This window comes from Lissotriton vulgaris, unplaced genomic scaffold (genome assembly GCF_964263255.1).
Source record: "Lissotriton vulgaris unplaced genomic scaffold, aLisVul1.2 SCAFFOLD_562, whole genome shotgun sequence".
Taxonomy (NCBI): domain Eukaryota; kingdom Metazoa; phylum Chordata; class Amphibia; order Caudata; family Salamandridae; genus Lissotriton; species Lissotriton vulgaris.
In genome coordinates, this window is record NW_028250739.1 from 914,527 (window position 1) to 940,830 (window position 26,304).

At 46.4% G+C, this 26,304-nt stretch overlaps 1 protein-coding gene across 2 annotated transcripts in view; it reads left to right on the forward strand.

The window, feature by feature from the left end:
* Positions 1-8,174: 8,174 nt before the first annotated feature.
* FBXW9 (F-box and WD repeat domain containing 9) overlaps positions 8,175-26,304 on the forward strand; it is a 166,141-nt gene continuing 148,011 nt past the window's right edge. The window contains exon 1 of one of the 2 annotated variants that reach the window (XM_086950643.1): positions 8,175-8,259. The gene's annotated coding sequence lies outside the window, so the exon portion shown is untranslated. Of the gene's footprint in view, positions 8,260-25,080; positions 25,153-26,304 lie in introns of those variants that run through there. The other variant, XM_086950644.1, reaches the window with a different exon arrangement.

Below are 26,304 nucleotides of genomic sequence, written 5' to 3' on the forward strand. Positions count from 1 at the left end.
CTGAACATAATCTTCACAAAAGTTTAATCTATTGCCATTATAAATTACAATAACTTTTATTAATTAAAAAAATTAAAATCAATGGTTATTCGTAATATCAATACATCCAAGTCACGTAAATACAACACATATTACATTACAAATGCTATAGGTGTCACATTTGCGAAAGTTAAAAGTATTGTCTTTGTAAATGACAAAGCTATTAATTTCGCTAGTTTCAAAACCAACACATAAATAAACAAGCACTGGCGTTGCCAATAGGTCTCGCAGTAGGAAAGTTGGAGCTATTACAATTGCAAATAACAATGCCTTTTATTTTTGTTTTCATTTTAAAAACATAAAGGGCTTTGTTATTTACAAAACCAATAGCTCCAACTTTCCTACTGCGAGACCTGTTGGCAACGCCAGTGCTTGTTTTGTTATATTTTTTATTTACCGGTCCTGATGGCTTTTGCCACTTGGATTGATAACTGTAATTCTTTTTGCATGAAAGCACTACCTGCAATGCCGAACAACCCAGCAGTAAATTTAAAATGTAAAACATTTACCGAAAGGACCACATGTGGGGTTAATTAACAGAGTGCAGTGAGTGAAGGAGGAACCAAGTAATCTGAAAGTGTTTTTTGAAATATAGAGTGGCTTCGCAACTGCTGGGCCCTCCCAAAAAAGAAATAAAATATAAATATTTTATTTCATGGATCACAAGAGGTATGGTAGCAGGTAAAGGAACAAGCATTTGCACGGCCAATAGATTTTGCCTTTGTGACGAAACGGCTTTGCCAAGTTTTTTTTATCTTTGATGCTATCCAGCATGATTAAAGTTTTTTTTTAAAAAAAGCCTAATTTTGTTGGTGAGCACACCACATACGTACACAGAGGAGAGAAGGACTGTAGGTGAAACAAACACACCAGAAGGAAGACTGGGGAAATGGAGGCAACGCGGGGAGGGTGGGAGGTGGGCGTAAGCAACACAGAGGAGAGGAGGACTGTGGGTGAAACAAACACACGAAGGAACACGGGGAAAATTAAAGACCGGGTGTCATCCATTGTTGAAGCTAAACGTGGTAATAGCCAAAAATAGGCACTCAAATCTCTTAAAGCAGCGATCTCAACTGCTAATGCAGAGTACTTCTGGTGTCGTGTCTGCACAAGGCTGCTATTAAAAAAGCACTAAACATTCGCCATGAACAACGCGGGATCGGTCGTCTTTTATAATCATGTCTTGTTTGGAGCAGCTGAAGGTGTCACTAAAGTATGAAAAAAAGTTTATACCTCCACCCCTGTTGTGGTCTTTCAAGTTGAGAATAGTCAACGAACGTGTCAAATGAAAGCGCCTGGTCACGACACAAAAAGCATTCAAATTTCTCATTTGGTTGTCTTTATTTTGCTAGCGACATGTGGTCCTTGAAGATGTAGAAAACACTGGAAGCATCTGGGCAAAATTCGAGAGGTGGAGATGTATAGTTAGCCGAGTTTGTCGTTTTGAAAGCTGCCGGTGGCAAGATTTCTATTTCACAAGCAACAGGGGACCTAGAAGCAACACAACGGAAGATGGGGGAAATGGACGTAACGCGGGGAGTGTGGGAGGTGGGCTAAAGCAACGTAGGACTGTAGGTGTCAACCGTGTGCAGGGCGCACGGCAAGGCGGCACCGTAAAACAGGGTTTATTGACGTGCTCTTGCAATTCCAGTCAAGAGCCACCTCCCTTTGTGCCTCTCTCGTGCACCCCCTCCCCCACCTCCCCCCCATTGCAAAGCTCTTAGAGTAACAAACAACTGGGGGCTTGGATGATCTTATATGCAGCATTCTAAAAGTAAGGCAGCTCAGTTGGTCAATGCTCCTGCTACGATAATCTGCATTCAATTTGAAGATCCAGTGATCAGATACAAGCACGGTCAACCAACTCGTTCATCCTTCTGGAGTAGATACAATAAGCACTGTTGGCTAAGGTAGCAATGGCGCTTATTCAACTTCTCTGAAGATACCAGACTAGCAACAGAGGCTTTATTATTATTTTTTGTTAAAGAGGAGATCTAATGGGCAGAGCCTAACATCTTTAAGGCCATATAGGTTAGTGCAGCGGGAATCAGGTGCGATCTCGACTCCATTTCATTACAGACATTTTATTGGGGCCGTCTCTCTCTAAAGCAACCCTCTAACTCGCACCTCTCAAACATGTCTCTGAAGCCAACACATACCCCACTGAGAATGCACAGTGCCCCGCAAACAGTTCAAGAAACAAACGCGCAGCTATGGCAGCCCCTATGGAACTATAACTGCAAACACAGACCGGGAGTGCCCTTTCACCCCCGAGTGGGGAAAGAGCAAAAGAAAATTGCGTGTTCTGTCTCAAATCGCACCAACATTGATCTCAAAATCCCAGACTCCCAGCGCCGCAACGTGCCGCAGTGTGATCGTGTGCGGCTCCTGGAATTGTCTGGGGCTTGTCTTTAGCGGCACCTAGAGGGCTGTGGTGGGGCTCAGCCCTGCATTCTGTTCCTACAAATCCCGAAAACATGCCATAACACAGGTCCGCCTTCAGCTTTTAATTTACCATTCTGAAAGCCTAGGTTATGACTGGGGCGGTAAAGGGATTTGTTGCCCGGTACCCGCAAGTGGAAGTCAGTGAGATGGCGGTACACACAGCACCGCAAGCCCCCGGTCTAGGCAGGCCCCACCCAGCCTCACATACTCCTTCTTTTAGAAACCCTAAGTACTCGCTGTCCATAAAACATAATTGCGTGCTGGTGATGTAGTGTGACACACATGTGACTGTGCGGTGCGGCAGGTGGAGGGCTGCTGTGTGCAGGGCTACAGTACCATCAAGAAATGCACCGTATGGGCACAACTCACTGAGCTTTCAAGGGGTCGACATAAAACGAGTCTTGGAGACAACATCTCCTGAGTTGTCTTCAGGTCTTTACATCTCATGACGCTTACACGGAGCACAATGACATGGGGACACGTCTTCGAGACACAGGCACTGACCTTGACAGGGCCACCTGGACACTAGCACTCCTCTGAAGCTCCCCGAGCACAAATAATGATAAGAGTAAAACCTAAAGTAGAATCGAGTTTTAGAGGCCACATCTGCAGCATTGTCTCCAGCTCTGGAGGCTGCCATGCCTCAGTGAGCGAGTCTGCCCTGATCCCACTCTCTGCTAACGGGTGGTATGCGTACTGCGTAGCTGCTTAGGCAGGTTGAGACCTGCACAGGCAGCAAGCCCGTCCTGCCGGTGAAGACACTAGGAGACAGACAGCGCCTCCGAGGCACATCGGTCTACACACCAGGGAGGGCGACTGGGAAGTATGGATAAAGAAATTATAAGTGAAATGGAGGAAGGAAAAGAGGACAGAATGTAACAAATAAACGGTAGCAAGGAAGGTAGTGAAGCTTGGAGAGGTGTAGGGAAGCAGGAAGAAAAGCAGGACAAGGAAGGTGAGAAGTAAGGTAGGTGGGAATGTAGGTAGGGCAAAGAATGAACGAGAAGGAAGCAATATGCAAGAGAAGAAAGGTACAAAGGGCAGAGGAAAGGAAAAAAGGGAAGCGAACACAAGGGAAGAAAAGAAAGAAACAAAGATGAATGAAGGAATGGCGCTTGTAAGAAACATTGAGAAAGAAACAGTTTAAAAGTGTAAATGTAGGAAAAGAGAGGAGGATAGTGGAGGAGCGAGAAACGACATAAGAGAAGGAGAAGTATGAACTGCGGCTGCAGTATGAAACAAACACAAAAAGAACAAGTAAAGCATCAGGCACAGGAAACAGATTACTTGTGGAGTAGGGGTAAAAACATTGCAGAATAACAAGAGAAGCAAACTGAAAGCGCAGGCCGGCCATGAATAATTAGGGGAGGAGAAGCCCTTTGGGAAACTGAAAGTACGGCCGGCCGCCGGCCATGAATAATTAGGGGAGGAGAAGCCCTTTGATGTGCTGTGCGGCCGTGAATGCGCGTGCTTGTTTGGTCACGTGATTCACGTGAACTTAAACAAAACCGCACGAACGAAACCCTTGGTTTCACGAGCGTTTTGAGGACATGAATTCTCGCAGCGCTCAATGCGCTTGCGCGCATTGATAGGTCGCAAGACCTACAAATGTGTCATTTACTATACCAATAGCTCAAACTTTCCTAATGCGAGACCTATTGGCAACGCCAGTGCTTGTTTAATAAGTTGTTGTTAAGAGGGAAGAATCGGTAGTTTTTAGGTCTCGCCTGTTGTCGATGCGCATGCGCATCGAGCAAAGCAAGACTATTGCGAGTTATCCACTCTTTATCCACACTGCAAGGAATCGTGGCGATTCCTTGCAGTGCACGATAAATTTAAGGTCAATGCGCATGCGCATTGAGCTTATGCGCATGCGCATTGACCTTAAAAGTCACGGGCGCGTGCACGTCCGTCTTTGTTTACCCCTCCGCCCCCTCCCGCCGTGTCGCATTTCTCCTCCCCCTCCCCTCTCTTCCTTTCGTCTTCCTGCCGTGTCGCACCTCTCCCCTCTCCGCCCCCTCCCCTGCCCGCCCCCTCCCGCCGTGTCGCATTTCTCCTCCCCCTCCCCTCTCTTACTTGCGTCTTCCGGGCCGTGTCGCACCTCGCCTGCACGTTTTCGGCAAGGAACTTTGTCAGCGCTTGTCTCTTTTTGCCCACTGAAATAACCGTGTTTTATGTTCATCAGGCTACGTATGTGAGCGGAAAGAGCTGCTGGCAAATGGCTGCTGCAACATCAATGTGCCAAGTTCGCAGTTGCACAGCTGCAAGAGCTGCCTGCCAAATGGTTGTTGCAGTGTATATGAGTACTGTGTCTCCTGCTGTCTTCAACCCAATAAGGTTTGTGGGCTCCCGGCTTTTGATTGTTTTTCCCCTTTTCAAGGAGTTAGCTTGAATTAACTTGTGAGCACCTCTGCTCTTTGCCAGCAGGTTAGGTTGGAACAACATCTGAACCGGACATTTGTCATTCAGGTAGGTTAGGACTGGTTATGGCAGACTCTTCAGTAGGTTAAGTTAAAAATGTGTGTTCTTCCGACCAGCCTCAAGAGAAAGTGAGTCTACCATAGTTCTCTTTTGTCATCTAAGGGATTAGTTTAGAAACGTGTCTTGCTTTCTTTGTAACCGGCTAACTAGACCTGTGACTCTTTTATATATAAGATCTCACTGCACATAAGGAGAAAATCTCTTTTCTTTAAAATAAGGTTGGTGCAAACCCTTCTGCTGGCAATTATTAGTGTTCAGTTCTCTTCTCTTAATTGTTTTGTTTAAACAAAGTCTGATACAACACAGAGTAACTATTTCTCAATACCGACTAACGAATACTGAAAATTAATTTACGCCCGGGGAAAGTGGTGGCAGACCTCTCCGACTTACGTTTTCTCGATCTCCAGCTCCACTCAAGCTTCTGCTGCTACCTGTACTTCCCAGTAGGATAAACAGACAAAAGTCCGTGCGGTGCTGTCAATGCCGGTTCCGCTCATTGGCAATGACGGCATCCCAGAGCACTGAGCGTTGCCCTTTTGCAAATAACCCTTTTTTTATCTACTTTATTTTCCATTAAATTCTGAATGGAAACTAGCCTTTTTGGTTCTTATTACCTCACTGTAATATATGCACTTTTTGTGAAGTGCCCCTCTTGTGTGAACATGTAAAGGATAGATTTTGGACTGAGAAGGACCCACATTTTAAAGGACGTTCAGTACCTGGACTGTGAATTTACCTGTAAAAAGCAAACTATAGGTTTTCTTAGAAACTGTTTTATGGTATTTTGTGGTCTTTCTCCAGGCACCAAGAGGCTTAAATTAATATGGCTGGGAGGACAGGTGCTTGCAGGTCGTGGACTAATAACCTTAGATGAGTTCGAGCTCCTCAGAGGGTTCATATTCATTCCTACAGAACAAAGACTTCACTGGTCACTTTCCTAAGACGTGCTTCCATTTCAAATATTTGTAAACCGCAAAGTATGCCACTTACATTTCTTGAAATGATTACTCTCAGGATACACTATTCAGGGCAGATGCTGCATTCATCCAGGATGTGTTTTGCTCAGTTTATTTGTTTGAAGGCTAGGCAAACATATGCGGTCTTGCTTTTTCCCAGTTTTTAAGTAGGAGTCGTCAGTTGTGAATTTCAACAAGTTAGAAGGAGAATGATCCATTCTTCCAGCCATCTCCGCCTACTGACACTGGAGCGCTTCAAAAAGCAGAGCAAAACCTCCAAATACAAGTTAATTTTTTCTTTCTTTTTGTGTTTTTCCACAAAATGCATGAAGCATTGCCGTCTGTTTAGACTGGGTAATATATCCCCCGCCCCCATCATAATCCTAATCAGCCCTTACTGTAAAATTGTACTGGTAACCAGCCCACGTTCAAATTTAGAATGAATTATTGGCAGTCTGGATTGTCTGCCTCTGAGGTGTTCTTCCTTTCACTCTCCCGTTCATGTAAAAGAGGCCTGTCTGGCAACAGTAAACATCCAAATACAGGTGTTAATTGTATAATATTTTGACCTGTGTGTAATTTAAATGTTATATTATTGGCGGTCATATAATCTAATTAAATATCTGAGTACAAAACAGCGGCTATGATTAAGATTCCTAGTTTTCCATATTTTGTCACAAAAAGTGTAAATTCTAAAACTTTTTAAAGCTGAGATGGTAATTCATAGCCTGGCATGCCACGGTTCAATGCTAGAAGTGTTTGCAGTTCTAGCTTTGAATCGGGGTTATTCATCTAGCTTTGAATCGGGTTTAGCACAAGGGTTGTGCTTGCCAATGGCACTCTGTTCTGTGTTGGGATTACAAATGTGCAGCAGTTCACCAGTTGTTTCCCACGTCGAGTCTCTTTTCTGCCAGTGATCCATGCAGACTACACAGCCACACCATCAGTCCGATCCAGAACAGAAGGGTGCTCTGGGCTGACCTTGCCTTTACTCACAAGTCTTTAGTCTTCTGTCTTAGCGTGCAAGAGTAGATGGTGAATGTTTGGCCATGCCCTTGTAATCTTCCACTTAGTGTTCCATTTTTGTAATTCTAGAGGTGGAGGTAATCTGTGTGTGCGACAGTAAATCACTGCTAATAATCTTGGTAATATTCCCATACAGCAGTTGCGTATGTAAATCTGTTGTACACCTTTTAGACTTAGTGCCTCAGTGCCATTGGATGAGTTATCTCCTTTTATTAAAATCGAACACAGCTAGATATCAATGTTGTGCAGAAACTTTGCCTCACTCACCCTCACTCACCCTCACTCACCCTCACTCACCCTCACTCACCCTCACTCACCCTCACTCACCCTCACTCACCCTCACCCACCCTCACTCACCCTCACCCACCCTCACTCACCCTCACTCACCCTCACTCACCCTCACTCACCCTCACTCACCCTCACTCACCTCACCCTCACACAGTGCAATAGGTCTCGCAGGATTTTTAGTTAAAGCTTTTACATTTGCTTATTGCTTTTTTGATTTGTAATTCTTTTGCATTGCCTACAAAAAAATAAAATGCAAAAGATTTACAACAAAAAACCTATAAACAATTCTAAAAGCACTAACTCTAATGCTGCGAGACCTATTGCATTTCTAATGCTTGTTTCTATTTATTGTTATACCTTGATATCATATTCGCCAAGCCCTTGCCAAGAGAAGCATTATGCCTATAACGGTGCTTTGTTTTAAGTTTTAAAGATAATGAGCGGCACCAAGCTACTCTGTAATGGGCCATCACTAATGTTTTGTCATTTATATCCTAACTGGGAGAAGGTGTCAAAAGGGAAGGGACACCAAATATTCTTCAAACTCTCCACCCTACTTCTAATAATCACACTGTAGATACTTGTACACATTAGTAAGGCATGCCTGTCCAGAATAGTATGTTTGCCAATCATGCATTTGTTTGCATTTTTAAAACAGCAACAGAAGGTAACTGTAATGTCATATTTAAACATTGCCAATTTGATAAAATAACTGTGAAAGGGCTCCCGATTCGTTTTTCCAACTTTGGGTGGGAGGGAGTGGGGGCATTAAAAAGTTTGAAGACCGCTGCTCTAACTAGAGTTAAACGTTGGCAAGTATTAAGCAATACGGTGGTGGTCCCCTTCAATCTAGTCCAAGATGGCGGTCGCTAATGCTTATGACTTCCCCGATCCAAAATGGCTACATTGTTGTAGTGTTATGTGACGTAATCATACCGTGTCGGAAGTGTTGTGCTCCCTTTTCTAGCCGGTATCCTTAGCGACGAGAAGCTATTAGGCAGGAGGCAAGACGAGCGGCTGAAAGGTATTTATATGGAAAAGAAAAAGGGAATGTGTGGATTCCGGTACTTAGCTCCAGCACTTACTTCCCAGGCTGGGTCTACACGTGATATTGTCTCACTAAGTTCACACGGTCTCCTTGGTGAACAGCTGATAGCGTACAGTAAATCCAGGCCTGCCTGGGTTTCAGGGTTGCCTGATTGTGCTGGATTTGTGCATAAAATATTTACATTTGGATGTGGCAGCCACCTGCCTTATCATGAGGCTCACGGACGGCAGGCACACACCGCCAGAAACTGCTTGGGTGAGGTCCCTGCCTCAGCATAACAAACAGCAATCATAGCGCTAGTGCACTACCAATGACCAATTTAAAATGAATTATTAGCATGTCCCATTCCTCCTTGGTGCTGAATCGTCAAATTTTTCCTCGAGTTGCACACATTTTTTTTAGTGTCCCCACTTTTCGCCCACCCCAGCTTTTCTGCGCAGCTGCAGCGCTTGTCAGTCTGCTCAAGAAGCAAGCAGAATTTCGCTCAGTAGCAGGCATATCATTAATAGTTTTAAAACCTAAAGGCAGTCGGTAAGTAATGATTTAATTTTGGTAACATGCACTACTTGTGTGACGCAAGTATGTCTTGTTCAATAGTTGAAGTTGATGCCCGGAATACTGCAACCTGTAATTTCTTGCGCTTGTATTTATGTAAAAGTAGCATCGGTTCGTTTGCAAATTCCATTGCAGATGACCTCCTGTACAATCCTGATTGCCGGTCTACTGGAGTGATAATAAATAATGTGCCTGCATGTTATTATTACAGCAACCATGTTTCCAGCTGCCTGCCCTCTTTCATTTTTTGATCCTCACTGCGATGTGTTCTTTCTTACTGTATTATTCAGACATCTAAAAAAGGATGCTGAGCCGAGAGCTAGGGCTTATAAATATTAATAGAAAGTGAAACCAATGGTGATTGAGGACCAGGAGGATGAGTTTGCTTGAAATGTGGATGCTGGAGATTGCAGTGGTGGTGACAGAAGGATGTTCAAGTTCAAAGTTCAAAAATACTTTATTCGGATAAGGCCATATCCATAAAAGCACATCAGACATAACAATTAAAAAGCACAAGTACATAATCAAAATAAAAGTTCATTGGCATTAGGCAAAGATACCCAAAATTTAAATGTTTGAATAAAAGCACATACATAAAAGAAAGAAACATTTCAGGGGTTGCAAGTCATATTGCGGGCCCGCACGGCAATTCTCAAAAAAGTGCTTTTGCAGAAAACTAACTCTTCGTCTGCCAATGTAAGTATCCTCCTGTAAGCATCTACCAGACTGATAGGCATCTTTTTATTAAAAAAATGTTTTTGAATTAAAAGCCAATTATCATATTTTGTATAAAACTTGCAGATGAATAAAAAATGGTTTGGCCGCTCTGTCCATCACACGGGCAGGGTAGGGAGTCATAATTTGCGTTGTAACTGAGAGGGAAACAGCAAAAATGTTACAGTTCCTGCCCCTAAGCGGAAAAGGAGACCCCTCTCCCAGTGACTTAAGGGTAGGGTAGGGTAAGGTAACTGGCCAAAGGGTGTACAACATGTTCAATGGTCATAAAATGAGGACCAGAGCATTTTTTAGATTCCCTCTCCATCCTTTCCGTGCCATAGCGTGTGTAAAGTGCATTCTTGAGGACGTTTTTGTGTATAGTCTCAGCTGTGCTTGGGGTTAAAAAAAGCCTTCCTAGGTTAACACTGCACAAGCTCCAATTCACTCCAGGCAGCAACGGGATATCCTGCCCTTTCTCACAGCTAATGCAATCACCTATGATCTCTCTTGTGAGGGACGCTGCCGGATTTTACCATATGGAAAGCCAGAATAGGGCAGGTCGGGCCCTTATGAAATCCTCTATTTAATTTAAATTAAGTTCTATGTGGCAGACGTACTGAGCGCTGGAGATTGGTGCACCTAATAGTCTCCTACAAAAACTATTTTCTTCTTGGTGGATACTATGACGCTTAGCGATAACCCAAACATCTACACTGTAGATGGTTGTTGGTATGCACTGGGATTTAAATTTTTCTAAAATGACATCTGTTCTTTTGGGCCGTGGGAGACTAAGAATAGAATTGGAGGCCTTTGAGAACTTGCTCCTGCAGAACGCCATGTGTACGGACCAGGAGCCGTTCGCAGCAAAGACCAACCCAAGGTAAGAAAAAGTACTAGTACTTTTTAGTTTCTGATCTCCCACAGATATAAAATGTAATTTGTTTTTCCTTGGCCCACAGGACATTATAAAAGATTTTTTAAATTAGTACTTAGATCCAAGCTAACCAGGCTTGCGTAAGGCATTGGGTGTGCAGCCCATAAGGACCGCGTCATCGGTTTACAGTAGCACGGGAGTGTTTTGCCATGTACTTTGGGGACATCATTGCTCAGTGTGGACGATGATTTATGCAGGCCATTAATGTAAATGATGAAAAGGAGAGGGGCTAGGACACATCCCTGTCTCACCCCTCTGCTTACTCTAATGTCATCAGAGACTCCACCCCGCTGCTGATCTTAACCCAGGTCTTTATTTAAGTGCGCTAGGAAGTGCACCAGTGCCTTATCCAAGCCAAAGGTCAAGAGGATGGATCATAATCTTGACCTATTAAAGTCGAAGACAGAGATCACATCCATAAAGGCCAAGTATATTGGCGAGCACCGGGCTATGGTGTATTTGCCTATGATTAAGTTAAGGTTTAGGCATTGTTCTTTAGTTCCTACTTCGCTTCTAAAACCAAATTGGCAGGCCTCTAAAATGCCACTGTCCTCAGTCCAAGCTAAGATCTTATTATATAGGACTCTGCCCAGGATTTTCAAAGTGTTATCTATTAGGGAAATAGGCCTGTAGCACTTGGGTTGGGAGCAATCACCCTTTTTGAAAATCGGGACAATAATACTTGTTGTCCATGTGCTGGGTAACGGGGCATGCATTAAATTATTAAAAACATTTAAAAGAAGTGGCGCCCAAAAGTCTGGTTTGTATTTAATGAGATCAATAGGTATTCCATCTGGGTCCGGGGCTTTGTTGCCCACGCTCTGGTGGATGGATTCCTCAACCTCAGGCAGCGTTATCTGGATCCTAGTTAGAGGCCTATGCTTAAAATGATCTACTTCTTGTACAGGGGCACTAGAGATCTTTGAAAAATGATTTTCCCATGCCTCACTTATTATAGTGCAGCTTATGGGAGTTAATAACTGCCCTGTTGTTCTCAAATCCTTAACAGCTGCCCAAAAGGTGTTCCCCTTTTTTATACTTGCGCTTTGGCAAATGCTTCCCAGCGATCTTTTAATATTTCTCCTTTCCTATTAACAGTCGCTAGCTTATACCTCTGCCTTGCCAGATTCACTTCAGAGATACACCTTGGACTGGTTGACAGTGCCTTGCGTAACAGTCTATTGGCCTCAGAACACTCATGATCAAACCATCTAGGTCCACTTTGAACAGAGGAGATAGGCTTCGATAATAAGAATTTAATAGCCAAACAAAGTTTGGTAAAATCGTAAACTGCTCCAGGGTGCGGATCAAGGGCTGATAGACAGGAGTTAATAAGATGCAGATTAGCCTTAGCAAATATCTGGAACAGTTTGGTGTTGTTAATGCCAAATCAAGCTTAGGTTATCAGTGGAGGGTAACAAATTCTTGGCACCGCATTCTGAGGTGAACATGGGCCGAGGTGATAGTCTCAACACTATTTTAATTGGATTGTGGTCCCTATGAGTTGTGGCAATGACTTTAGCTTTCATTAGGTAGTCTTCAAGGACAGGGGGAAAAAAACATAATCTATAGTGAATGCACAACCCCTCCCTCTAAATGTCGGCTCAGGATGGTTATTGTCTAGTTTTACGCCAGCAATTTCCATGGCATTGATAAGATTGTGTGTATTCAAATGTACTGCCAATTCCGTGCCCCTGTGGCATATTTGCCCACTGCTACCGGGGCCTGTACTGTGCGTCGTGTCTAATAATTTTACATTAAAATCACCTCCCAGACAATTGCCTGTGGTTTTAATGGATTCTTTATGACAGTCTAAATAGGCAATAAAATAAAATCGTTTAAGAACATTTCCATTGGGTGTCGAATGGAAATCATTATTATAAAAAATTAATTAAATAGAAAGAGAGGCCCCTGTTATATAATAAGACTTATAAATTGTTGCTTTTGGACCATAGGACCTAAATACTGCCGCCTCCGGCAGGTATTTATTCAATTTGATAAGCCCCCCGAGGGTCGGCTAGACTTGGGGATTGGGGCTACAATGTTATGACATTCAAAACCATCAATATGGAGTTCCTGAGTCGCCAATGTCTCTTGGAACATAACTATGTCCTGCTGTCGTACCAGTTTTAACCAGTCTGTGCCCCCCAACCTAGAGTGGAGGCCAGCCATGTTCCAACTCAAGATGCTCAAATTTGTATCAACTAAGACCTTGAATGGTGCTTGTTGATCATCGGTCTTAGTTGCGGGGGATGGGAGCACAAGCCCAAAGGGAATATCAAGGAGTTCCAGAGAGCGCGCTAGTCAGTCCTGGGTATCAAGATCAGATAGGGCCTGAAACATGTTATGTAAAATGGGGAATACACGCTCATTTGCAGGGTGCCCCGAAATTGGTTTGTAAAAAGAATCCAGCGGTAGGAGACAGATGTAAGTGCTGTGGTTAAATGTTGACTCACAAGATCTCCGTACAGATCGCACCATGGATGGCTTGTGGAAATTAATCACAATGCAATATCCATCTATATTCTTGGGGGGCTTGCCAATCCACAGACTCTGCGGACCAAGATTATCTCATTCATGTCTGTCTGGTGGAACCTCCTGTTCTTTGTTAGCCAATCCACATATTTTATTGCGTAGGTTAGCCCAGGACTCCCACTGTTCCTTCTTGTGGGTTGGGACTCCAGCCAACACGAGCACATATGGGCCGGTGGCCGGGGGCCGGTGGCCGGGGGCCGGCTTAAAACATCTGGGTTATGCCTTAGGTGATTTCTACTCAGGGTATCTATTGTGCTCCTGCTTGGGTTGCCTGGCACTATTCCAGCATGTGTGAAGCCGAAATTATTACTACGCCTTCGGTTCTGGTCGGGGGCAAAATTATAGCTGGGCCATCTATGGGTAATATGCCGCTCTTCAGATTGAGGTTTGATACTGCACTGGACCTGGGTAGGAAACAATCCCTAACTTGTCTACATGTAAAGCATGCGCTGCTGCCGGGAGATTTGACAAGTGAGGGAGTAGTGGGGGCAGGGGTGGTAGCGAAGGCAATTGGGCATTAGCTGTCGCTAGCAATAGGTCCAGCCCCCGGGGCGGCCGTGGGTTGTGCTGTCACAGCTGGCAGGCTAAGCTTTCCCACAGCTATGTCTAACTGGTGTAAACGGTCGAAAAGGGAGGTAAGTTTGCAATCTAGCAAATCATTAATTTGCTTATGCATAAGTGTCAATAACAATATTAGCGATACTATCTCCAGCCCCCCATTGCTCGCGTTTTCTCAGCCTGTGTGCTGATGGAGCGGTGCGAAATCCCATTTAATCCTTCCTGTGTGATGCCAGTGCTTAGGGATGACTGCATCCATGCCGACAAACAGTTACGAGATGCGCCCATTCTGGGTGGTTGTTTCCTTTTGACGCAAACAGGGTTCCCGCCCTTCCACTTGCGTTTAGCAATCAGGTTTTCCACAATTGTAGGAGTGTTGGTGGTGGATTGAGGCTCGGGTATGTTATGGCCAGATGAACTTGCACTAACATGCAATGTATAAATAGTGCCAGAGTAATGGAGCTGCAGGGAGTCCTGTACAATTGCAGGGCCCAAATCAAATGCAAAGTCAAGAGAAGGTGGAGCCCCTGTGGGTTGTGAGTTAATCAGTGAGCTCTCATTACCCAAAGACAAGCTGCATTCAGTATGTTAGTTTTCCCCTGATAAGATGTTAACCACCCTTTTAAGCATGCTATTGATGCTGCTGGTAATGGGGCGTGCACTTGCTGACCCAATGCGCTTCCCCATAGTCTGTTTAAAACGAGTCGTAGCAGCCAGGGCAAGCCAAAAGACTAGGCCTGGAAAGCACTCACCTCGTTGCGGCTGACAACTTGAAAGGGATGTGGCCCTGCCCTGCTTCTTCTTGTTGCAGATGGGCCCACCCTTGGCCAGGCCCCGGCCGCGCCCGCGCCCATCTTGCGCTGAGCTAGTGCTGGCGGGCTTTTAAAGCACTTCCAGGCACAGCTGTGTCTCGTTGGCGGCAGCGGCCTCAAGGAAAGTTGGGACCCGTAGCCCTGGCCCCAGCAAGCAGTAAGGAAAAGCGTTCTGCAATGCGGGAGTGCTGGCAGGCTTTTAAAGCGCCTCCAGGTGCAGTTGTGTCTTGTTGGCAGCTGCAAGGAAAGCTGGGACCCGTAGTCCTGGCTCCAGCAAACAGGGCTAGAAGGAGGTTGTTTAGCTGTCTGATTGTGCTCTGCCATACAAGAACAGGGGGTTTCCCTTTTCAGGACAGTTCCCCTCACACGCCAGAGGTGTCAAGTTTCATCATAGGCGTGCCTCCTCACGTGATATACCTAGTATTCACTTGGGCTACAACCCCCTTTCTACAAAGAAGGAGCTCAGGGATGTTTTTATTGAGTCAGGCGGGATGTACTAAACCTCTATGTGAGACTGGCGTGTGTTTGTGATAAATTGCCGTGCTGTGATGTTATGGCTACATGGTTAGCTATATGTGACTTTATTCAGCTACCCGGTGTCAGGATTAAAAACAGTGAGAAGCAGATAACACAAGTGCCGACATTAGAGACAGATGTGTAAATCACTCGACCAACATGTTTTGGCCAAAAAAGACCTAGCTAGTGTCACGGCCTTTTCAGGGTCAGTTGTTCAGCTACTGCAATAAATAAGTGCAACTACTTGAAAAAAACATGAAAAACACTTGAATAAATCAAAAGTATGATACTGAACCAGTATTTACGGCATACAACCTATAAAAAAGACAAATAGTCATGTTGTCACAGATTGCATTTACTATGTATAGATAGCATGAATCAAACATACAGTTTTAAAACCTCCTGAGTGGGAATGTTCTCAAACACATGTACAAGTTAGAACAATGTGTTGTCGTGAAGGACGTGTGACTCACCACTGTCGGTTGCTGTATTCACCACGTCTGTCCCGGCATATTAGCCATGCGGTGCGTGCACCAAAACGTGCCGAAAGGAGGCATATGGTATTAAAAACAAGAGATCCCGAGAGAGGGAATCAGAGATAGAGCGCAAGTGCGACTAGGATGTCATATGGCCAATGATAGAAATGGCCAAAGGATGTGTGTAATGATTCACTGTCAATGAGAGGTTCTGGTGTAGTTGTGCACACAGACAAGCGTCCAAGCAGAAAACCCCAGGCGTTTGCCATCAACAAGCAAGATTCTCGTAATGGCTGTTTGGTAGCAGGCAGTAGGACTGACTTACAAAACTGCTGCAAGAAGAGGGCCAGTGCATTGAGTGGCTATGTGAGGCTGAAGCAGGAGATCCCTGCCTGTCATCAACTGGCTAGCCAGTTGTATGGGGGCTAGAAGGGGCTTGTGTGAGCCCGAAGTGAGGTATGCAGGGTCGCCATCTAGCTGAGTGATGCAGTCTGATGGCGCTGGAGAATTACCGCAGCACTCATCCTCCTAGACCTCTCTGCCGCCTTCGACACCGCCTGCCACCGCACACTACGCGCACGCCTCCACGCCGCAGGGATCTGAGACAAGACTCTGGATTGGACCACCTCCTCCCACTCCTGCAGAACCCAGAGCGTCCGCCTCACTCAGTTCCGTTCCAAAGCCTCCAAGATCATCTGCGGCGTACCCCAGGTATCCTCCCTCAGCACGACGCTGTTCAACATTTACATGGCCCACTCACACACGTAGCCCGACAGCACGACCGCAACACAATCTCCTACGCCGATGACACTCCGCTGATCCTCTCCCTCACCAAGGACCCCATCACTGCCAAAGTCAACCTCCACAAAGGAATGAAGGCCGTCGCGACTGGATGAAGACCAGCCGTCTGAAGCTGAACTCAGACAAGACGGAGGTCCTCATCCTCAGCTCCAAACCTTTAGCCTGGGACGACTCCTGGTGGCCGACGGCACTGGGGGCAGCTCAGACACCCATCGACCATGCACGCAACCTAGTAATCATCCTCGACTCAACGCTCTCGATGACCAAGCAAGTCAACGCCGTCTCGTCCTCCTGCTTCAACACCCTCCGCATGCTCCGCAAGATCTACAGATGGATCCCGACAGATACAAGAAAGACGGTCACCCAGGTCCTCGTCAGCAGCAGACTCGACTACGGAAACGCCCTCTACGCAGGAGCCCCGACCAAGCTCATCAAACAACTACAACGCATCCAAAACGCCTCGGCACGACTGATCCTCGACGTACCACGCCATGGCCGCATCACCCCCACCTGAGAAACCTGCACTGGCTCCCCGTCAACAAGAGGATATGCTTCAAGCTCCTCACCCACGCACACAAGGCACTCCACAAGACCGTCCCAGCCTACCTCAACAGACGGCTCTCCTTCTACATTCCCAACCGCCAGCTTCGCTCTGGTGACCTCTCACTCACCACCGTCCCGCGCATCCGAAGAACAACCACCGGTGGGGGATCCTTCTCCCACCTCGCCGCCAAGACATGGAACACCCTCCCACTGAGCCTACGACAGACCCAAGACCTGCTGACCTTCAGGAGGATACTCAAGACCTGGTTGTTCAATCAGTAGCGCCCCCCCCCCCCCCCAGCACCTTGAGACCCTCGCAGGTATGTAGTGCGCTTTACAAATGATTGATTGATTGGTGCCAGTCGCGGCAAAGGACTTGCAGGATGGAACAAGCACCATGGGGGAATAGGTGAGCCCTTGGAGCTATCTCACTTTCCTGGTTTTTGGACAGGGTCCACCTGGTCCGCTTATAAATTTCCAGCAACATCCACAAGCAGGGTACAGCCCGGTCCAGAGGCCGCTGATGCTTCCAACAACAGGTACACTGGAGCTCCCTGGTAACCCAACGAAACACGAAAAGCATGACCAAAACCAACCCACAAGCAGGCCCAAGCAGGGACCCAGTCTGATTGTTAACCTGAGTAAGCGAGTACTCACACCCGAAGAAACAACGGTACTCAACCCAGGCTTAGGTATTGTACCTACAAACAAAGGTGACCCTTTTCAAATACAACAAGAGATACATTGATTCTTCAGGAAAGTGAGACTGCACTTTTTCTTTGCAGACAAAGACCCGCTGACAGACAGCCACAGACTACCAACACAAATCTACGCCCAAAATCGAAATTCAATCCATCGATTGGCATGGTTCCCTCTGAGGTAGCAACGTTTGAGAAGGCTGTTCTGAAAGACCTGACCACCGGACTGTGTACGCCACCTAGGACCTTCAACAACACTCCAAAAAAGAAACTGACAGCATTATGTTCACTGACCACGGATAAAATTATTACCATCAAAGTTGCGGATAAGGCCGGGGCCACTGTAATACTAGATACAGATACCTACAGAGCCGAATGTCTGTGACAACTTAACAACAACACCGCCTACCGACGACTGGATCATGACCCCACAGAAAAGATCACGGAAACCATCTCCATCCTAACCAAGGAAGCATATTACAACGGCTGGATTACACAAAGGGAGGCAGAATTTCTTTGCACCAAGATACCGACGACCCCCTATTTTTATGTATTACCAAAAATACATAAGCCACAGAGGCCCCCACCAGAGAGACCCATTATCTCCGGGATAGGGTCCGCCCTCAAGCCACTGTCACAATTCGTTGACTTCTTCCTCCGTCCATTGGTCAGCCAAATACCAACGTATCTCAAAGATACGACTGATGTACTTAGCCTACTTGACAACATGGTCTTCAACCCATATACCGACTACCTGGTGTCATTCAACGTGGAGTCGCTGTATACTTGTATACCTCAGGACCAAACTCTTGAGACAATCAAGCAACTACTGACAGACCATCCACCCGACACGATCACACCGATCTCATTCATAATGAGCTGCACATGAATGGCCATGAAAGAGAATTTTTTCCAGTTCGAGTCCCAGTTATAATACAAATCTCTGGCACTTCCATGGGCAGCACCATCGCTCCTATTCTAGTGAACCTCTACATGCATGCGTCCAAAGAAGGTGTTGTCCTGTGCGGACAGAATCTGTTTCGCGCGCAAATACTTTTATGGAGGAGGTACATAGATTACATTTTTGCCATCTGTCTAGGTCAACATCAACCATTTTCACAACTAGTTAAACAGCAGGCACGAATATCTCTGTTTCACCTGTGAATATAACAAGAAGATACTGACCTTTCTGGATCTCCGTATCTATCCAGCAGGGGGTATCCTCGAAACAGAACTTTACCAAAAGCCCATGGCCCGCAATGCACTCCTCCAGTGTGAGAGCTACCATCCCAAGTCATTGTGGGACAATTTACTATAAGGACAGTTCTTGCGACTCCGTCGTAACTGCTCTACAACTGAGAATTATAATACACATGCTGTAAACCTCAGAAGCAACTTACTTGACAGGCACTACCCTGCGAAATTGGTAAAAAAATCAGCCAAAAGGGCTCTCAACACCAACCGCGAGGCCCTCCTGGACCAACCTCCTGCCAAGGTATGTTATGGTATGTTATAATGTCTTGTAAAGCGCAACAGCTGCCCCAGCAAAGGGGCGTCCCAGCGCTGAAAGGAAACACTGATAGACAGCAGAGTTAACACCAGCTAGTTTGTGGGGAAAAGAAAAATCTTAATGGCCTTCCTAAATTCCAAGTAGTTATTGAGTCTGAGAATCTGTGCAGGAAGTGTGTGCCATAGAGTGGCAGCTCTATAACTGAAGGAGGGGCCATCAGCCCAAACTCTTCGTATCCGAGGGACCACTACCAAATGCTGGCCCGCAGGGGCTGTAATGGAACATACTGTGAAAGAAGATTGGCCAAAATAGGAAGGCTAGCTGATTTCAAACCTTAAGAGATACATAAGGCCTTGAATTCAATATGCCTGGCCACAGGTAGCCAATGAAGACGACGGATTGCACTGGACACAGAACAAGACTTGCGCAGGCCCAAGAGTGTTCTGGCTGCTGCATTTTGTGTTCTCTGCATCCTCTGAACCTCTGCTTTATTGGACCCTACGTAGAGGAAAGAAGCATAGGCAAGTCTGGACAGAACCATCGCTTGAATAATGACCTGGCGTGTAGAGGCATCAAAGAAGCCCAACAATGGTCTGAGCCCCGTAAGAGTCCAAAGCAGGTCCATGCTGTTTTTTTTGGGTTTGGACTCGATAATTTAAAGATGAGTTCAACCAAAGCCCTACGTTCTTTGCCGCTTGTTTGGTTGAAGGGGGCATACCCACACTAGCTGGCCATCAGAGATCACTCCACAGACCATGGTCCCTGCCTACCAACAGTACCTCCGACTTGTTGGAATTCAGTTAGAGGCAGTTAGCAGTCATCCACTCGGCCACTGCCACAAGCTCGCCCTGAAACTTAAGGGCGTCCTACTCGGTGTTATTAGAGAGTGCCACAACTAACTGAGTGTCCTCAGCATATGAGACCATGGTCAAGCCCCTACTCATGGCTACAACAGCCAAAGGCTGAACATAGATGTTGAATAGTAGGGGACTCAGGGAGGAGTCCTGTGGCACCCCTTGTTTGATACAATAGTCACTAGACACAAACGGGGGTAAAATACCGAAAGTGACCTCTCACGAAGAAATGAGGCAAGCCACTCCAGTGCCAGGCCCGTGACTCCTACCTCCACCAGGCGTCTCAGCAGAATATCATTCGACACCGTATCAAACGCGGTGCTCAAATCCAACAGGATCAGCGCCGATGGTTGCCCCTCATCCATGGCTGACCACAGGTGTTCTGTCGCAGCCAAGAGAGCTGGCTCCATGCTGTGACCTGGCCTAAAACCATTTTGGGAGGGATTCAGTATGTTGTTAAGGGTGAGAAAATCCGACAGGAGGGAGTTCTCATATGCCTCTGAGATCTTAGCTGCCCAGGGCAGCAAAGAGATGGGGAATAGCTTTCTGCTTTTGTTGGATCAAGTGCAGGCTTTTTAAGTAGCGGAATTATTTTAGCCTGTTTCCAAGCCCTGGGCGCCGTAGCTGTACTAAGAGACCTATTGATCACCTGATTCAGAGAGGATAAAATAGTCGGCAGTACCTTCTTAATTTGGTCAGGTTGGAGAGGGTTGGCAGGGGAGCCCGACTTGATCCTACTACACAGTACTTGTAGCTGATCTACCGAGATTGGAGGAAAAGTATGAGGGTATTTAGCCGCTGACAACAAAGTGCAGACGGCAGGTTACTGTGTGTGGTCGGGAAGGAGCTACAGATATCATCCACCTTTTTAACAAAAAAGGTGGCCAACTCCTTGCACTGCTTGTTGGACTTGATAGTAGACCCGGCGCTCGTTTGCTGGGATTGCAAACTGGCAAGTATAGAAAACATGCTCTTGGAGGGATTGGCACTTTCACAGATTTGTTTGGAGAAGAAAGCCGCTCGTGCCTGATGTATGGCTTTATTGTAGTTTTTAATTGCTGCCTGATAGATGTCCTTGGCTACCGTGCAGAAATCTCTTCTCCATATCCGCTCCAGTTTCTTACATCCCTTGCGCATATCAGCGAGTTCAGTCCTATACCAAGGCCTTGTTTTGGTTTTACGACTACCTGACCACTTCATAGGGATTGAACTATTTAATGGATGCCTAATCCATTCTGAAAATAGCCTATATGCCTCATTGGTGTCCTCTGCTGGTCTGGCCGAGTGGCCAGGAGACCAGTCTCAAATTGATCCCAATCCAATTTGTGCCAGAGCCGTTTCAGCGAAGTCAACCGACCCTCAGACTGGGCGGGGATGACTCCATAAAGGAACATAGAGACCAAAAAGTGGTCCGTCCAACCCATTCTGATGGGTGCCAACATAGTGATATGGGGTATATTTGTAAAGACAGGATCTAATAAATGTCCTGCACTATACGTAGGAACTACGACCAACGGAAGCAGTTAACACGATGCGAGGCCAGCTTCAAAATTCATTATATCAGTGTCCTCTGTATTATCCAAATGGAGGTTCAAGTCCCCCATCACTGTGAAATTAGCAAAATTGACTGCCAGTGTGTTAACCTAATATATACAAGGGCCTCCCTAAAACCTGGGGGCGGTCCTGGAGGTCGGTACACAAGGAGCCCAGACATAGTATAATTCGGGCTCAAGGTAACCTTAAAATGAACACTCTCACAGCCGGTAACCGACTGTTTAATGAAGGAACAAGAATAACAAGATTTAAAAATTATCGCTATGCCCCCCCCCCCCCCCTAGATGCTCTATTCAGAGAAAGAATGCTGTAGCCCATAGGAGGCGCAAGGCCGGGTTCAGCTGTTGTGGCATCAGAGAGCCACGTCTCAGTAAGAAAAAGAGCATCCGGAGAAGCCTCCTCCAGCAGGTCAAGGATATCGGCATGATGTTTGACTAATGAGTGACAGTTAAGTCTGAAAATGCTCGCTTGCATCCTAGGCTTAGGCGGGCGGTGGCACTGGGGAAGAGTATGTATGGCTCGAAAGCTACATAGTGAACAACAAAAAGGGCCCTCAACAAGAAGCCCACAAGCCTGCGTACACCCTCTCACAGAGGTCCTCAGCTCTAACAGGTCCTCCAGAGTGTAGGTAATATCCCTCCTGGAAGAGACAGCATGCCTGGAGTCTGGCGTCGTACTGGCACAGACGGGTGCTGTTGGGCTTGCCTTTGGCGCGCGGCAGTGCTATAGCTCTCTTTTTATACAATGATGCAGCAGAGAGAGACAGAAAGACTAGACCGCCCCCTCCAAGATGGCCAACACATCATCCAAACTGGTCTGTGTCAAAACTTACAGCGCCATGTCTAATGTAGTCAAAAAGTCAATACTACACAATTGGGAGAAACTGCAAAGATGATGGACCCTTTCTAGACTAAGCACCTGACTAACTATCCCCCATGTGATGTTTTAACCCTTAAGTTCAAACAAGGGGACTGTGTGCACACTGAGTGGCACCCATCATCACTGTGCCTTTTCCCTAGGGAATTTTTTATAATTCAAACAACCGCAAAGGTGCACCACAAATATTGTGACAGTTGTAATAATAATGATATATCTTGAAGATGTTGGAGTTCTTCTTCAAATCCTTTATTTTCAAAACATTTAGTCAAACATAAACAGCCTGTTTATGTTTGACTAAATGTTTTGAAAATAAAGGATTTGAAGAAGAACTCCAACATCTTCAAGATATATCATTATTATTACAACTGTCACAATATTTGTGGTGCACCTTTGCGGTTGTTTGAACTACACAATTGGGTTATCTTGAACAAAGGACAATTGACCCTGGAAAAAACACTCTTTGTTTTCAAGAGAGGACGCAATTTGAAAGAAACACTTATCCACACAAGACCGACTGCACCAGAAGCAACAAGACCCAATACGCTCTGGAACTTACCACCTATTCAAGGTCATTACCCATGTGGATCCTGCACAGTATGCGTCCAAACCAAAATGACCAAGAGCATAGATATAGGCACTTCCAGACCCTGGGTTTTAGAACAACACACCAGCTGTAACCGTGAGCGGTGATCTACCTTCTCATTTGCCTTTGCGGCTTGAGATACATTGGTATGACCACCAGGATTTTAGAACACAAAAGTATGATAAGGTGCGCCAAACAAATTACCAAAATGATAAAACTCTTTTTCGACATGAAATACGGACAAGATTGTCTGAGCTGGACGGTTCCAGATAAAGCAAACCTGAATGCAAACACTCCCAATCTCACAACCAAGCTCCTCAGACTTGAACAAAGATGGGTTTACATGTTAGGGACCTCGGAAACGGGCCTCAACGACGAGATTCCGTGGTTGGCACTCTCTTGAACTCCTGGTCACGCCTCCTGAACAACACCTCCTACAGTGCACTCCACACTAGTTACACCCAACCCACCTAAATTGGTGCACTCCTTTTCAAGCTGCACCAGGGCGCGCCCTCTCATCCATGTGTAATGCCCGCGCCACACCATAGCGCTAGTAGCCCCCAACTACTTTTGCCTTTTAGTCCCGGGGATGAGGACTAATTCTTCCATCAACAGCCTGCCTTGCCAGAGCAGGACGCCCATGGCAAGCAGCGTTCTACTTCTTACTGTGTAGCGCCTGATGCCCACACTAGAGGCACCCTAATAATGGTATTTACATCTTCCATTGGTGTCCTCTACACCACTAGCACTTCCTGTATTTCCAGACCCACATGCTCGCCATCACTCCCCTGCCTTCCCAGGCATAGGCTTAGGGACCCAGCAGCATTGGACTCCTCCACCGCTTGCCCGTAACTATACTCCATACATTTTCAGACCTTTTCCATGCGTCTGTTTCCAACTTCAGCTCCCATGAGCCTCTTTCCCTGTCTGCAACGTACTTTTCCGGAAGTTTCAGACCCCCAGTGTCTGGTTAAACATGAGCCTCTTCTCTTCCGGGCCACGCCACGGAAGCCAGTGGTACCCTATTTCAACACACACGCCCTTCATATAAACAGGAGCCGCGCCGGCATACATGTCTCCTGCCCCTGGACATGTGCTGCCTTTGGAAGACTCCACAAACTTGTGGTAAGTGTTCCCTTAGCACTTCCCTGCACCGAGGTGCCACACACTTCTCCCCAGCGCCGCACCCCGCCCTCTCCCTGTACCTCTTGCCCAGCATAGTCCGGGTCTCTCACTCCGTCACCAGCAATTTTCATTTCTGCGCTGGCCCCTGCTCCTGCGCACCCCTTTGTTTACCCGCTAACAGCCATGCCGTGCCCGGCACTGGCTTGCCCCGCATTTCGAGCGCCGCTCAGGGAGCTTACACTGAGTGCCTTCTTCCATGGTCCCAAGCGCCAGCATAGGCACTCCTCATCACTGTGCCTGCCCCTGCGATCCACCCCGCGCCCTTCCCTGCAACTCTTGCCCAGTTATGGTTTTACACACCGCCATCGGTATTTCGTATTTCCGCTCTGCCCCCTGCTCCCGCGGCCCCCCCCCTCGTTTTCCCGCTGATAGCTATGCCGCATTTCGAGCACCGCTCAGGCACCAGACACTGAGTGCCTCTCCTCCCCCAGGTCCCACGTGCCGCCAATGGCACTCCCATCCTCACGCCTACCCCTGCTCCAGCCACCTTCGTGTGCCTGATGACAGCTCAGCACTGGTTTCACCCGCACCCCAAAGCCAGGCACTGTAATTCACCCCGTGCTCCTGCCCTGCCATCCCAGACCGGCTCACCTATGCCCGCTTGGCGCTTGTTCCATCCTGCAAGACCTTTGCTGCGACTGGCACCAGCATTCTCCAGCACCACCGGACAGCATCACTCAGCTAGACGGCGACCCTGCATGTCTCACTCCGGGCTCATACACGCGCCTTCTAGCCCCCATACAACTGGCTAGCCAGTTGATGACATAGAGGGATCTCCTGCTTCAGCCTCACATAGCCGCACAAAGCACTGGTCCTCTTCTCGCAGCAGTTTTGTAAGCCACTCCTACTGCCTGCTACCCAACAGGCATTACCAGAATCTTGCTCGTTGATCGCAAACGCCCGGGGTTTTTTGCTTGGACGCTTGTCTGTGTGCACACCTACACCAATACCTCTCATTGACAATGAATCAATACACACCCTTTGGCGATTTCTATCATTGGCCATATGACTTCCTAGTCGCACTTATGCTCTATCTCTGATTCCCTCTCTTGAGATCTTTTGTTTTTAATACCATATTCTTTCTTCCGGCAGTTTTTGGTGCACTTACTGCATGGCTAATATGCCGGGACAGATGTGGTGAATTCAGCAACCAACAGTGGTGAGTCACACGTCCTTCACGACTACACATTGTTCTAACATGTACATGTGTTTGAGAAAATTACCACTCAGAAGGTTTTAAAACTGTATGTTTGATTCTTGCTGTCTGCACATAGTATATGCCATTCTATTTCCAAGCTTTATTTTGGTCATTATAGACCATAAAAGCAAAGGGTAAAATACATACATCACTAAATTTAGGCAGTAAAAACATCATTAAACATTTCAGAATATGACTAAAATACAAAGGCGTTGATCAAATTTCATAGCAGTTAAAAAGATATTATAAGTTAAAAAGAGGTTAAAACAATGATTTCAAGAATGAATAATGTTAAAACAGTGGGAAATAGAAAAAGGACATTTAACATGTGCGAGGGGGGAGGGTTTAAAAACTTGCGGAGCCTATGACACATAGAGTTGAGGAAACGGGATCCAGCAAAAACAATCGGAGGATGAGTGTCAGTTCTCAAAACTCTAAAGGCCGCCAGGCACTGCCTATACACCAGAATCCTGCATAGTGGTAGGAGTCAATACCTCCTGGCTGCGTTATAGCCAGGACAATAGAAGAAAACATGAATGACTGACTCCTCTTGCATGTTACAAGCAGGATATCCAATAGGAGAGGCTTTTGACCATTTGCTTGTAAATGCATGAACCGGCAGGCAACTCAATCTGAACAGGGTATAACTTTTCCTCGTCGTGGAAGGATGAACAACATCAAGGAAGGCCTCAAATAAATACTGATCTTTAAAGTTGAGGTAGTCAGAAGTTAGATTGCCTAGTTTTATGCCCCCCTAGATTTTCAGCCAATCTAAACAGTCTGTAAGCTTTAACTAGTTCATGCTGCGATATTGTCTGGGACACTTGCTCAGGGTGGGTCCATAGGTTTTGCCGACCTAATCTAAAGCACAGGTCTTTTATGTGTACAAACCAGGATAGTTTTCCCACCCCTAGGAGTCTCAAGATCGCCTTGATTTCGGACCTGTAGGCTGTTAATTCGGGAATCCTATAGTCTATGCCAAAAAATCAAAGGACGCAGTCCAATCTCTTCCTCTATGAGTCTAATCCCGAGGTCCATGCGTTAGGGGATGAGAGGGGTGCTTGGCAGTAGACCCAAGAGCTGCCTCATAATCTTGCTCTCAGAGTTAACCAG